Here is a 15,239-nt window from a genome sequence, read left to right on the forward strand (position 1 = left end):
GGGCTGACCTGGTCGATTAAGCGAGTCATTACAGGTAGTCTAGCCTACATTACTTATGCTCAGGTGGTGGACGCCGCTTTACAGCTTTATCAGTTGAATGTGGAATTCAGACAGACTAGGGGTGAGAAGCGGGGTGACAGAGACTCTGTTAATCAGCCAGCTGAGAAAGGAGATGGTAATGGGCATAGACAGAATGATAAGAGCATATTTTAGGGACAACAGCCTTGGAAGAAGCACAAGAATGGTTTAGATGCTCAGAGAAATGGAGCACCTATTCAAAGGCAGCAAAATGGGGCACCACAAACAGTAGAGGGTCAACCTCAGGGTAACCAACACAAGAAACAATTTAGCTCTTTCAGAGGCTTTTGCTATGGTTGTGGAGAGCTCAGACACACAGCTAAGAGGTGTCCTAGGGCTATGTAGGGACATCATATGCAGCAGGGGCAGCGACCACCATTTCCCTTACCTGCTCCACAGGTGCCACACATTCAGGGACAGGTGTTCCCGGCTTTACCAACACCACCGCCACCACGAGGGCAGGTATCGCAGTAGCTGCACTATGGAAGGGTGTATAACCAAATGCCACAGGACGTTCAGACTTCTCAAGCTATAGAGGGTATGTTTCCTATACACGGTAGATATGGACGTGTTTTGTTTGATACAGGTGCTACACATTCCTTTGTGTCTAGTTCATTTGTTATCTTATCTGAAATGACTACACAGTTATGTGACCGACCCCGTAGTATTGGTACACCTTTAGGTGTTACTTCTATTTTGCATGAAAGTGATGGACCTGTGACACTAGATATTGGTAGACTTAGATTTCTAGCCAACCTATTGGTCTTGGACATGCATTCTTATGATGTGATACTTGGGATGGATTAGTTATCTCATTACCATGCTCAGGTTAATTGTAACGATAAGTCTATTGTGTTTGCTATACCGGGTCAGGATATGTATATTATTGCTATGCCACATTCTAACGGGGGATCTAACACTCATTTATTGTATATTGAGGAGGAGTCTGAAGAGGAGATTATTGTAGTACTGGATAGTATACCGATTGTACAGGAATTTTCGGACGTATTTCAAGAGATTCCAGGGTTGCCACCGAGTCGAGAGATAGACTTCATGATTGATTTAGCTCCAGGCACTACACCTATTGCTAGGGCACCATAAGGATGGCACCGTTGGAAATGCGAGAGCTAAATGATCAAATTCAACAACTTCTTAGCTAGGGTTTCATTCGTAGAAGTACTTCACCTTGGGGAGCACCAGTGTTGTTTGTGAAAAAGAATGATGGCTCACTTTGCATGTGTGTAGATTACAGGGAGTTAAATAAGGTTACTATTCGTAACAAGTATCCTTTGCCCAGGATCGTTGACTTATTTGATCAGTTAAAAGGAGCTACTTATTTCTCCAAGATTGATTTGCAATCTAGCTATCATCAACTTCGAGTTAAGGAGCAAGATGTTCCTAAGACAGTATTTCTCACAAGATATGGATCTTATGAATTTCGGGTCATGCCTTCTAGATTGACTAATGCGCCATCTGTCTTTATGAACTGGGTGAACAGGGTCTTCAGGGCTTACTTAGACTGGTTTATTCTAAGTCAGAGGAGGACCATATTAGACATCTTCGCATAGTGTTACAGACACTGCGTGAGCATCAGTTGTATGTCAAGTTCAAAAAGTGTGACTTTTGGCAGCGAAAAGTGAAGTTCTAGGTCACGTGGTGTCAGATGAGGGAATAGTGGTGGATCCAGCCAAGGTCTCAGCTGTTTTAGAGTGGGGAAAGCTTACCTCACCCATTGAGATTCGCAGTTTTCTGGGATTGACAGGATATTATCGCAGATTCATCTAGGGCTTTTCGAATATAGCAGGACCACTCACCCATCTGACTAAAAAGGGGGTACCGTTTATATGGGATAAGCATTGTCAGACTGCATTTGACACATTAAAGAGTAAGTTAACTTCTGCACCTGTTCTAGCCACTCCCCAGAATGGGATAGAGTCTCTTGTCTACATAGATGCTTCTTTGTAGGGTCTGTGATGTGTTTTAATGCAGGAGGAGCGACTGGTTTCTTATGGGTCTCGTAAGCTTAAGCATCATGAGCTTAACTATCCAACGCACGATTTGGAGTTAGTAGTTGTGGTCTTTGCTTTACGCATTTGGAGGCATTATCTGTTGGGGGAGTCCTTCAGACTATTTAGTGACCACAAGAGTTTGCAGTACCTCTTTACGCAGAAAGAGCTGAATATGAGACAACGTAGGTGGTTATAGTTTGTGAAAGATTACCACTTCTCTATACAGTATCACCCAGGGAAAGCGAATGTAGTGGTAGATGCACTCAGTCGCTGACCTAATGCCAGTCTTTCTGTGATGTTTGCTACAGAATGGAATGCTTTGAAGACTGTAGATGAGTTGTCTGATGCTTTCGTGGTGTGCATAGTAATTACACCTGCTATTATCCATAAAGTATTGAAGGCACAACTTATGGATCAACAGTGCATCGATAAAGTTACGGAGTTAACTTTTGGTGATGTTTCATTTTACTCCGTTGGGGCAGATGGGGGCTTGAGGTACAAAGGTCACCTAGTAGTACCTTCTGTTGATGATTTGAGAAAAGATGTGATGATAGAGGTTCACAAATCTGAGTTCTCCATCCATCCAGGTGGAGACAAGATGTATCAAGACATAAAGCGACAATTTTGGTAGGCAGGTATGAAGAGAAACATAACTATCTTTGTCTCCAAGTGTAGTACCTGTTAGATGGTCAAGATTGATCATCAGAGACCGCCTGGTTCTTTGCAGCTATTCCTATACCGGAGTGGAAATGGGAGAGTAATCACAATTCTATTTGGGTCATTGTTGATTGGTTGACCAAATCAGCTCATTTCTTGCCTATTCGCACTGATTTTACTTTAGAACAGTTGGCAAGGCTTTACATTGCAGAGATTATGAAACTGCATGGCATAGCGATGTCTATTATATCAGACAGGGATCCGAGCTTTATATCGGGATTTTGGGGGAGTTTCCAGCAGGCTTTGGGTACCAAACTACATCTTAGCACTGCTTATCATCCTCAAACTGATGGGCAGACCGAGAGGGTCAATTAGATCATGGAGGATATGTTTCATTCCTGTGTCCTTGATTTTAAGGGCAACTGGAAAAATTATTTGCCACTTGCAGAGTTTGCCTACAATAATAGTTTTCAGAAGACTATTGGTATTGCACCGTTTGAGGCGTTGTACGGCCGACCATGTCAATCTCCTGTTTGTTGGTTAGAGGTTGGTGAGAGCAGATTTCTGGGTCCTAAATTTATCAAGGATACCTCTGAGAAGATTGCTCTTATTTGTGATCACATGCGCACTGCCCAGAGTAGACAGAAGAGTTATGCGGATCGTCGTACTCGCAGTTTAGAGTTTCAGGTAGGGGATCAGGTGTTGTTTAAAGTATCTCCCATGAAGGGAGTAAGGCGTTTTGGGAAGAAGTGGAAGTTGTCACCACGTTTTGTAGGTCCTTTTATGATTACGGATCTAGTCGGAGCCGTAGCTTATCGTTTAGCGCTTCCGGATTATCTATATCGGGTCCATAATGTCTTCCATGTGTCCATGTTGCAGAAATTTCTACACGATGAGGATCGCTATCAGCATATAGATGTTGGCAAGATTGAGTTGCAGCTGGATGCGACATATGTTGAGCCACCATGTTGTATTCTTGATCGCCGTAATCAGGTGCTTCGCAACAAGACTATTCCTCTTGTGCGTGTTCAGTGAAACCATCATAATGAGGCCGAGTCCACTTAGAAACGGGAAGATATCATCCGTTCAAAATTTCTAGAATTGCTGAAATAAGGTAAAAGGTGAATTCTGAGAATGGAATTCCTTTGTTTGGGGGAAGTATGTAATACCCCTAAATTTCAAGGTTTTATTTATTTATTTTATTTCATTTATATTTGGTTACATGGCTATTTGAATTGTTTGTGCATTTGTTTTAAGATTTTATTTGGTTGTCATTTCAATATTAATTATTTAGTGTTTATTTTATTTTATTTTATTTTTATTTACTTGGCTAATTGGAGTTGTTGGTGTGTTTATTTATGTGTTATTTAAATGTAATTATTTTGTAATAATTCTGTAGTTAATTGTAAATTTTCATTAAGGTTATTTTTATTTATTTTTAGTAAATTGTGTGTATGGGTAAGTATATATATATATATATATATATATATGGATGTAGGCGTGCATATAGATAAAGTATATGCGCACGATAGTTTAAGGAAATTATGATGTTAATTTATTATTATAAGTTTGCATGTGAAATTGTACTATTAAATTATTAAAATATTATATCATTAGATTTCAATGTGGTACGTGTCATTGGTGTGTGGTTTAGATAAAATATAAGTGCACAGTTTGTTGAATTGGAAGTTGAATTGTGTTTTTATTTATTTTTATTATTTATAATGTTGTAACAATTTGTGGCTGTACAAGGTAAAAGTGGGTTGGCTGAAAGTTGTATCATTTATGGGTGTGGTATGGTGTGGTTGGATGTAGGTGGGTAGTGTAGAATCACTTTAGGTTATTTTATTATTTATATATATAGTTCATTATCTGGGTATTAGAAACATAGAAAACGAAAAAAAAAAAAAAAAAAGACACGTAACAAAGGGCGGCAATGAGAAAGGAAGAAATAGAGAGAAGGGAAATCAGAGAGGAAAGGCTAAGGATTTTGACCCAAAATTTTAAGGCAAGTCTTTGTTCTATTCGTTCTCTTTGTCTTTTGTGTTTCGATTCATCTGTAGAACGACTTTAGAGAAATATTTGTAAATTAATTTGATTATATTTATGCTAAGGATGGACTTTAACAAAGGAATAAGTGTGTGTGTTTATATATATATATATATATATATATACATGAATTTAGTTTTGTAGTTTCTGGTTTTTTTTTATTTCATACAAAATTATTGCAATTGCGTAAAATAACTACCCAATTTGTACGGACCATCAGTAGCTTTTCGTCCTCTTCCTTTACTGTGGGTTTATTGATTCATTCTTTGCAATTGATTTAATCTTTGAAATTTATTTTACAAGTCTATTTGTCTTGCAATTAATGGTGCAAGTGGGTTTGTTTGGTTTGCAATTTAAATTATTAATTGTATTTGGTTAATTACTGTAGGATTGGGTTTATTGGTTTTGCAATTTAAATCATTAATTGCATTTGATTAAATTACTGTATGACTGGGTTTATTGATTTTGCAATTTAAATCATTAATTGCATTTGATTAAATTACTGTAGCAGTGGGTTATTTGTTTTAAGCTGTAAGTTGCATGGTAAGGTATAAAAAATAAAAAAATAAATAAATATAATAATAATACTAATAGTAATCAAGGCTGCATTATTGGTTGCATGAAATTTTTAATACTTTTATAAAAATTGTTACTTTATTTAAGTGGGTTTATTTGTTAAAGTGGGTTTAATAAGTTATGTTAATAATTTCAGATGAAGGTAAGGTTTAATTATCATGTTTATAGGTTTGTAATTAAGAAGTTATTTGAATTGCAAGTTTCTTGTATGATATTTATAATTTCTTATTTTGCTATATCAATTGTTACAGATTATGGAATGATTATAATTATACATGTGATTATATATGTATATGAACTTATACATACTTTGATATAAGTTCACATAGTAGGACCATTATCAGGATATGGTCTCAGAAGCACCATTGTTAGGATATGGTTATGACTTTATATTGTGCCATTGTCAGGATATGGCTATAGTTACTTACATAAATATATTTTAATTGGGTACCATGATACGAGTTTGAGATCTTGGGATCGATGGTTAGGGTTGGCGTATATTGCCAGGTGAGATGAGTAGTTGGATATAGGGATATGTGTGCCCTGGTAGAAGAGGTACTCATGACCACCTTGTGTGCGCTTGCATGAGACCTACTATCCAGTTGAGGCTGTCTTATGATCCAGTGAAAATCTATAGTGTGTATACTTATGTATATTGACTTACGTAGTTATTGCATGAGTCGGACTAGGATGGATCATTTATCGGGGCTCTATTTGGGATGTAGTAGAAAGGGCTTGTTCGTGGGTTTTGATCCACCTTTGTTATTATCTTTTCAGGTCCTCGACAGTTCCAGACATAGAGTCAGTTCGCGCAGAGCAGAGGCCAGATTTCATCACTCTTCCGGTGTCATAGATGTAGAACCTCCACTATGTTTTCGCTATCATTTATTATTTCTGAGTTAAACATTTATTTGTTTCGTCTTTAGTTGGGGTTTTTATTAGGGATCCACATTGTATGGATTCCCAAGTTGTACTCTGGAGGTTTTATTCTTATAATGAGAATTTATTGGAGATTAATGTATTAGAGGATTTATTATTTAATTATTAATTTATATTTCCCTTTCAGCGTTATTTATTTATTTAATTTTTATTCATCTTGTATTATGTGCTTGTTTATTATTAATTGGCTGATATTCCCTGATTTTGTACGCGGACTTGATCAACCCGTGTTCCGAAGTTAGGGGGGATCACACCTCTTAAGACTTCCCAATTCACTATGGCTTCTCCTTGCGGGTAGAGAGCAAATCTTTTACAAGAAGCTCTTCCTTACTTCTAAGTGCTAAGAGAAACACCTTCTCTTATTCTTCCTTGGGCCACACCAGCTCTTACAAGATTTGAATAAGATTGTTGAAGTACAAGATGATCTCTCTTAGATCTAAAGTACAAGATTCAGCTCACTCTAGAGTATGTATGAATAAATTGAAGCTCAATACTCTTTGAAGATATGGAATTTGTATATGATGATTAAAAAGGTTCTATGATTGTAAGAATATATTTCTCAATGAATGCAATGCCTTTTTATGAAGTTTACAAGTCATTATATAGACTTTCAGATCTATCTGATATGTATTCTAGCTGTTGGGCACTCAGTTCGAGACAAGATAGCCATTTCAAATTTTGAATCTCGCTGGTTCGATCGTCCGAAATAAAACACCATGTGTTTCGGTTGATCGAAATGGTTCAAGGTTTAGCCATTATACTTGTTTCGGTAGACCGAAGAATTCTTTCTCTTGTTTCGGTCGATCGAAACTCCTTCCTCCTTTGTGCCAAAACATTCTGTGAGAATCGGCTCGTCCAATGCACTTGGCTTCTTAGTTTCGGTCATCTGAAAATCCTAGAGTGACTTTTCATTTTCTTAGTTCGGTAGACCGAACTGAGTTGCACCTGTATTTCGGTAGACTGAAATACCTTAGAAGCTATGATTCAGACTCATTGATAAAACCAGTCGACTGGTTTAAATTATCCTTCCATTTCAGTCGACCGAAATGGAACTTAAATTGTAGGAGCATGTTTTGACGATGTTTAAACTTGGTCCAATGATCCTTAACCTTAATGAATGAGTTTCTATGCATGATTTTGAGAGTGTGAGCTTCAAGATGTTCATATATACTTTAACAAAGTTTCCTAAAAAGCTCACCATCCTAGCTAACCCCATTTGATGAGATGTTGATGACTTGTCTTTGATTCTTGATTCCTTTGACTTTTTCTTATGCCTTCATGATGCTTCTTCATTTTTGCTTTTCTGTGTATTGTCTTGACTAGATGAAAGCTTAGATCTGTAATTTTATTCAAGGTAGACATTAGTACGCATAGAACATCATTAATGAATTATGATCATCAAAAGCCTTAGATTCAAGGTTAACAAGATCTACCAATATAACCATGATTTGGGGAATTAAGGCGCTTCTTCTAATACTTGCAATATCTCGAATGAAGTTATCTACAATCTTTAGCTGCTTCTTGCAATAGTGAATTTTGATTTTGATTCATTGATGAGCGCTGAAAAGTGTGCATTTAAACCCCTTAAGCTTGAGTATTCTAAGACCTTATTCTATCTTATTTTTCCGTTTTAGTCTAATTTCATATTATTTCCCTTTTCAAGTCAATAAAGTTAAAATGGGCTATAAATGGCTTCTTAAGGCCTTTTTGGAGTCAAACTAAGTCTTAGTGAAAATCTGGAGGAAAAGGAGGCTGATTTGGAATAAAAATGAGGTTGATGCTGAAAATTGCCAAGTGAAATCGATCGGAGAAAAGTGAGATCGAACGAACTCTGATTGATCGAAGAAAAGTTGGATCGATCGAACTCTGATCGATCGAAGATATTTTGGATCGATAAAAAATGTGCTAGCAGCGAGCTGTCTTATTCACGCGCGCCTGAACTCTACTTACCACATAGTTGCGGGATTAGATATTTTTGGGGCTGTATTTCTGACTTAGTGACTAAGAAAACGACCTTTTATTTAAAGGGAATTGAACCATTTTGTAAAGAAGCTTTTTCATCATTTTATTTTTACATTGTAATTTTATTTTCTCTCTCTAGAAAAGTTAGAGATTAGGGTTGGAAGAAAAGAAAAGAGTGGAGGCACCAAGAACACATTTCTAGATCTACACACACTCTCTCTCTAGAATTCAACAAAGAAAAAGAGGAAGAATATGGAGCCATGTTTGGGGATTGCCCTTGAGGGTTCCAAAATCACACCCACCTCCTCTATAATTGGCTAGATTTCTCCTAAGGGCTTGGATGAGCCCCAAGTTTGTAATCTAAACCTCTATATTTTTCATACTTTTTGGAGAATAATATCTTGTGATTAGTGTTCTAGCCTTGTGAATTTAATGAATCTTTCCATGAATTAATTCTTTCTATTGATTCTCTATATGATTACATGTTGTCTTATGTGTGATTATTTAGGAATTAATCTCTACACTAGTTTTTCTATATTAATTGCATGTCTATGTGTAGTTGATTAAGAATCTAGTGATGGGTAGTCATGGTTTTTATTAGATGAGTTTGTCAATTAATTTGATGGATTATACTTATGTTTGATAGGTTATTCTACAATTTAATTCATGCTTGTAGGTAGGTAGACAATCTTTACTGGATTTGATATTTCATGACTTATTATTGCAAATTTCATGATTCTCTAGATTGATGTGCGCTACAATTGTGACTAGTTTGATGGGTCATGCTTAGAATTGATGGGTTGTACTACACTTAATTTATTTATCGGTTAGGTAGACGATTCATACATGAATTTGATGATCCATACTTAATATTGCAATTGGTAGTCGCATTTTATTCACAAGAATGTTTTCCCCAAATTAGTTGAAAGTGTGTGGTTTGGTGAACGAGCTTGGTGGCAATTCCAATGCACCCCAAGACCTCACTTCTCATCTCCTAAATCCCTATCTTAGCTTAATTTATTTTAATTGTATTTTAATTAATTGAATTTTAGTGTAATCAAACAATCAATCTCTCCTTTGCAATCTTGTGATCCACTAGAGTTAAAGTTAAAATTCAACACGTATAATCCCTTGGGACGATCCCTACTCACTCTTGCTACATTAGTAATAGTGGTTTTTATAAATTCAAACTTGGCCACTCTTTAACACATTTCAACTTGTTGCCTATGACACACACCAAGTTTTGGCGTCGTTGTCGGGGATTAATGGTTTTGTTGGAATTAAACTAGACAATAGTATTCATTTGATTGCTTCTATTTTTATTTTATTTTCTATTATATATTCTTTTCTTACTCTTGATATCATTTGTTCAATTAGGTACTTGACTACAAGAAAGACAAATATTGGATCTTAAAGCAATCATTGGAGCTTAAAGCTAACATTAAAATTTGAAGTTGTTTAAGGACCGTTGTGAGCAATTCTTGCAACTCTTGTAATTTAATTATGCCCTTCTTTGCATGCTTATGATAGCCCTTATTGAAGCTCATTATATTGCTTAAATATTTGTCCAAGTATCGGCCCGTGTGGAGGCCATTATTTGTTGCATTTGGATTTTGAATGTGGATGGAGCATTATTTGATCCAAGTTTAGGGGAAAATTACTTCCCCTCACCTTATGTCCCTCCACTATATTTTGATCTTTATGAGGTTGAGTCCAATTTGTTTCAACATGCATCATCTTATTATGGACTTGACTATTCTCATTATCTTCCTCGTGACTATTACCATTCCCTACCATTTTATGAAGAACCACCTTTATCACCTTATTCACCCGAGTTTCAAGAAAAAATGTTAGATCTACTTGATGGGCTTAATTCATAAACTCGAGATATTAATTCACATTCTCAAATCTTAGCCAAGTTAGAAGCTTAAGGTAAGCAAATTGTAAGTATTCTTTCTCGTCAAGAGGAGAAGGAAGAGGCAAATGAAAAAATGGCAAGAACTTCAATGTATATAGATGAGGATGATGAGAGTGAAGAGGAAGAAGTAACAAGTGAGCTAATGCCTAACACTCTATCTTGTATAGAGGAGGAAGTGGCAAGTGAGTTAGTGGCTAATCCAATAGAGCACAACATGATTAATGAGAACTTTCCTTGTTTTGATCATAATTTTATCCCGGTTATTACTACTTTAGAGAGTGAAAAGATGTTGACCACTATAGAAGTAAGAGAGGAGGAGGAGGAACTTGTTGAAGAAGACATTCCTTCTATTATCTCTAAAGATCCTCTTGAAACATGCTCTTTTGAAATATATAAACATTGTGGTTTTGACCTTGAAAGCTCCAAAAATGAAATGAACTCCTTAGCTAACTTAGAAGGTGAGGAGATGGTGATTTTTGAGGAAGAAAAGAGGGATGAAGATAGGGTGTTTCCTATTAATCCAAATAAGTCTTCGAAAGACAATGCCTCACTAATTATCAAAGTGAATGATCATTTGAATGTGTTTCAAGAATACAACAAAGAGGAAAGCCTAACGATGATTGACTTTGTTTTCAAGACCGTGGATGAAATAAACGAAATCACCTCTTTCATTTCTTTTCAAGTCATTTTTTTGGAGGATGATTTCATTGTTATAAGTGGGGCAACAAATGAGAAAATGGAAAAAATGATCAATAAGGATGTTTCATATCCGATTTTTGATTCGTTCGACTAGTGAGTCGACCCAATGTCTTGCTAGAGACGTTAAATACTAGTATTCGTAGAGTTTCAAAACTTTATTCCTTCATCATTTCTTTTTATTTTTATTTTTCGTTCTTGTGTACATTCTTCCATCAATTTTTCAATCTCCATTCTTGTTACCATCATTGGGGCTTAGCATATGATTTTCTGCACTTTCAGTTCAAAATTAGGCATTTAGTGCCAATTTGATCGATCACAAGTGCTCTGGATCGATTGAACCTCTATGCAGTCAATTCTCTACAGAAATCAGCTCTCTGTGCATCGTGCGAACTTTATTCCAGATCGATCCAATTATTTCTCGATCGATCCAATTATCCCTTTGATCGATCTCAGTTCTATACTTTGAAATTTTTTGAATCTTTACATATATCAGATCTCTGTGTATCGTTCGAAATTGTCTGTAGGTTTTCACGTCTTGGATCGATCAATTAATCATCCTTAGATCAATCACAGCTTGCCCCTTTGACTTTTTGACTTTTTCCACTTTCTATTTTTATTTTATTTTATTTTTCATTTTATTTTACTTTTGTTTAGTTACTTTTCTCTTAAAAAAAAAAATATTATTTCTTTGCATTATTTATTTCATTGCATTTTTACTTCTTGTATTGTTATTTATTTGCCTTTTTATTTTTGTTTGTGAACATACTTGTTTTGTCTAAAAAAATAATAATAATAATTAAAAAATTATTTTTCAAAGTAGTATTCTATCTTGCTGGAGACGTTAAACTTAGCACCTACATGACACATTGTGTCTTTTATCTCTTGTATAGTTCATGTTCATTTTTATTTTTATTTCTTTACTTTTCTTGCATATTGTTTCATTGTATATAGTTTCATAAAAAGAAAAATATAAAAAAAAATTCACCATTGTGCCATTTTGTGTAGTCATGCATACTTTATGATTTATCTTGGGCTTGATCTCATATCTCTCCTCCATCTTATATTATAGTGCCATAGAATGCATGATTTGATATTTCTTATCCCATTTGATATTTTATGTGAATTTGCTAGTGTGGTTATTCAAATAGGTTATTGATTCCAAGTTTGGGGAAGACCCTTTTCATATTGGATCATTGTCGGATTTCATGCTTTCGCCACCACAGTATACTCTTTTCATTTTTTTCCATTGTTCTCATTGCACATTAAGGACAATGTGCGGTTTAAGTTTAGGGGTAAGTTGTCTTTATTGCATTCTACTTAAAGTTGAGTTTTAAATGCATGATTGAAATTGGAGATCTATGTTAGCTATGATTTTGATCTTTTGAGGACCATATTGTTTAAAATTTAAAAATTGCTCGACTTGAGAGTCCAATATTCTTTGTATGCCTTGTGGATGACATTTAGGAGTAAATTTTTCGAAAGATTGATATCTTGCTTGCACTTGTGGTCCACATCATCTTGATTTTGTAATTATTTTTAGATTCACTCTAGGATTCTACACTAGCACAAGTGCACACTAGCATTCATTTATGGGGTACATGCTTTGTTGATTATTAATTTGGTTATATCTCAATTGAGCTAATAGCGCATTGAAAACTTTCATTCTTAATAAAGGTGGATAACAAACCCTTTTCATTGAGTAGCTGGGATTCTAGTCTCATCAAGTACTGAATTTCTTGCGCCGAAAGGTGGAGGGCACAAACTCTAGGTTAATAATTAAACTTGAAAAAAAAAAAAAAAAAAAAAAAAAAAAAAAAAAAAAAGAAGAAGAAGAAGAAGAAGTTACAAAACCAAAAAAAAGTAAGGATTTCTCCCAAAAGGTGAGAAGTGGGAAATAATTAGATGGGGTTTGTTTTGATTTGTAGCATAATTGATTTGAGCTTGTAAGTCCTTAGGGGTGTTTGAACACTTAATGCCCTAAAGACGTCCGGTTTGGGAGTCATTGACCTAATGCTCGACCTCATGGATCACTAGAAAGCTTAATAGATCAACATATTGCACCATGCTTCCATCTTTGATTCTCTAGGATAAAAATAAATAAATAAATAAATAAATAAAATAAATAAATAAAAAATAAGCGCATCTAGATGAATAAAGTTTTAATAAAAGGTCCACTCTTTGTTTTGATGATTAGGACTAGATTTGTGTGCTAGTTTGAGGGTAAGGATGTGATCATTTCTTTTGTTGGCTTAGATAGCAACATAGTTGATGCTGGTTCACTTAAAAAGAATTATAAAGTTGTTTTGATTTGCATGATCATTTTTTTTATATGTAGAAGACTATATTTGTTTGCTTGATGTTGAGATTTTGGGATATTGCTTGGAAATGGTTGGAAAATTGCATACTTGAGCTAGTTTTCTCCCAATACTTGTTTTGTATATTGATTCCTCTTTAGTGAGAAAGAGCTCAGTGTTCGTGGGTATCATTTTTGGAAACCCTCACGAGACTTCACTTGTCCATTAAGGGAAACCTAGGGGTTTAAAAGGCTTGTCGCATATGCTAAATACAATCGTGTTCCCTACGAAAGTGACGTTATCCATTTATTACTTTCTAGTTCATAGTTGTTTAGTTGTTCATTTCACTCCTTTACTTTGTAGTTCATTACTAGGGACTAGCAATATTTAAGTTTGGGAGTGTGATGAGCGCTGAAAAGTGCGCATTTAAACCTCTTAAGCTTAAGTGTTCTAAGATCTTATTCTATCTTATTTTCCCGTTTTAGTCTAATTTCGTATTATTTCCTTTTTCAGGTCAATAAAGTTAAACGGGCTAAAAATGGCTTCTTAAGGCCTTTTTGGAGTCAAACTAAGTCTTAGTGAGAATCTGGAGCAAAAAGAAGCTGATCTGGAGCAAAAATGAGGCTGATGCTGAAAACTACCAAGTGAGATCGATCGGAGAAAAGTGAGATCGATCGAACTCTGATCGATCAAAGAATAGTTGGATCCATCAAACTCTAATCGATCGAAGATATTTTGGATCGATCGAAAATGTGCTGGCAGCGAGTTGTCTTATTCCCGCACGCCCGAACTCCACCTACCACATAGTTGCGGGATTAGATATTTTTGGGACTGTATTTCTGACTTAGTGACTAAGAAAATGATCTTTTTATTTAAAGGGAATTGAACAATTTTGTAAAGAAGCTTTTTCATCATTTTATTTTTACATTGTAATTTTTTTTTCTCTCTCTAGAAAAGTTAGAGATTAGGGTTAGAAGAAAAAAGAAGAGTGGAGGCACCAAGAACACATCTCTAGATTTACACACACACTCTCTCTAGAATTCAACAAAGAAAAAGAGGAAAAAGATGAAGCCATGTTTTGGGATTGCCCTTGAGGGTTCCAAGATCACACCCACCTCCTCCATGATTGGCTAGACATCTCCTTGAGGCTTGGATGAGTCACAAGTTTGTAATCTAAACCTCTATATTTTTCATACTTTTTGAGGAATAATATCTTGTGATTAGTGTTCTAGCCTTGTGAATTTAATGAATCTTGGGTTCTCCTTTGATTTCCATAGATTAATTCTTTTTATTGATTCTCTATATGATTACATTGTTGTCTTATGTGTGATTATTTAGGAATTGATCTCTACACTAGTTTTTTTATATTAATTGCATGCCTATGTGTGGTTGATTGAGAATCTAATGATGGCTAGACATAGTTTTTATTAGATGGGTTTGTCAATTAATTTGATGGATTATACTTATGCTTGATGGGTTATTCTACAATTTAATTCATGCTTGTAGGTAGGTAGACAATCTTTACTTGATTTGATATTCCATGACTTATTATTACAAATTTCATGATTCTTTAGATTGATGTATGTTACAATAGTGACTAGTTTGATGGGTCATGGTTAGAATTGATGGGTTGTGTTACACATAGTTTATTTGTTGGTTGGGTAGACGATTCATACATGAATTTGATGATCCATGCTCAATATTGCAATTGGTAGCCGCATTTTATTCATAAGAATGTTTTCCCTAAATTAGTTGAAAGTGTGTGGTTTGGTGAAAGAACTTGGTGGCAATTCCAATGCACCCCAAGACCTCACTTCTCATCTCTTAAATCCCTATCTCAACTTAGTTTATTTTAATTGCATTTTATTTAATTAAATTTTAGTGTAATCAAACAATCAATCTCTTCTTTGCAATCTTGTGATCCACTAGAGTCGAAGTTAAATTCTAACACGTATAATCCCTTAAGATGATCCCTACTCAGTCTTGTTACGTTAGTAATAGTGATTTTTATAAATTCAAACTTGGCCAGTCTTTAACACATTTCAATTTGTTGCCTGT

This window comes from Cornus florida, unplaced genomic scaffold (genome assembly GCF_030987335.1).
Source record: "Cornus florida cultivar Cherokee Brave unplaced genomic scaffold, ASM3098733v1 CherokeeBrave_3.0.0_Hap2_Chr09, whole genome shotgun sequence".
In the NCBI taxonomy this organism is placed as follows: domain Eukaryota; kingdom Viridiplantae; phylum Streptophyta; class Magnoliopsida; order Cornales; family Cornaceae; genus Cornus; species Cornus florida.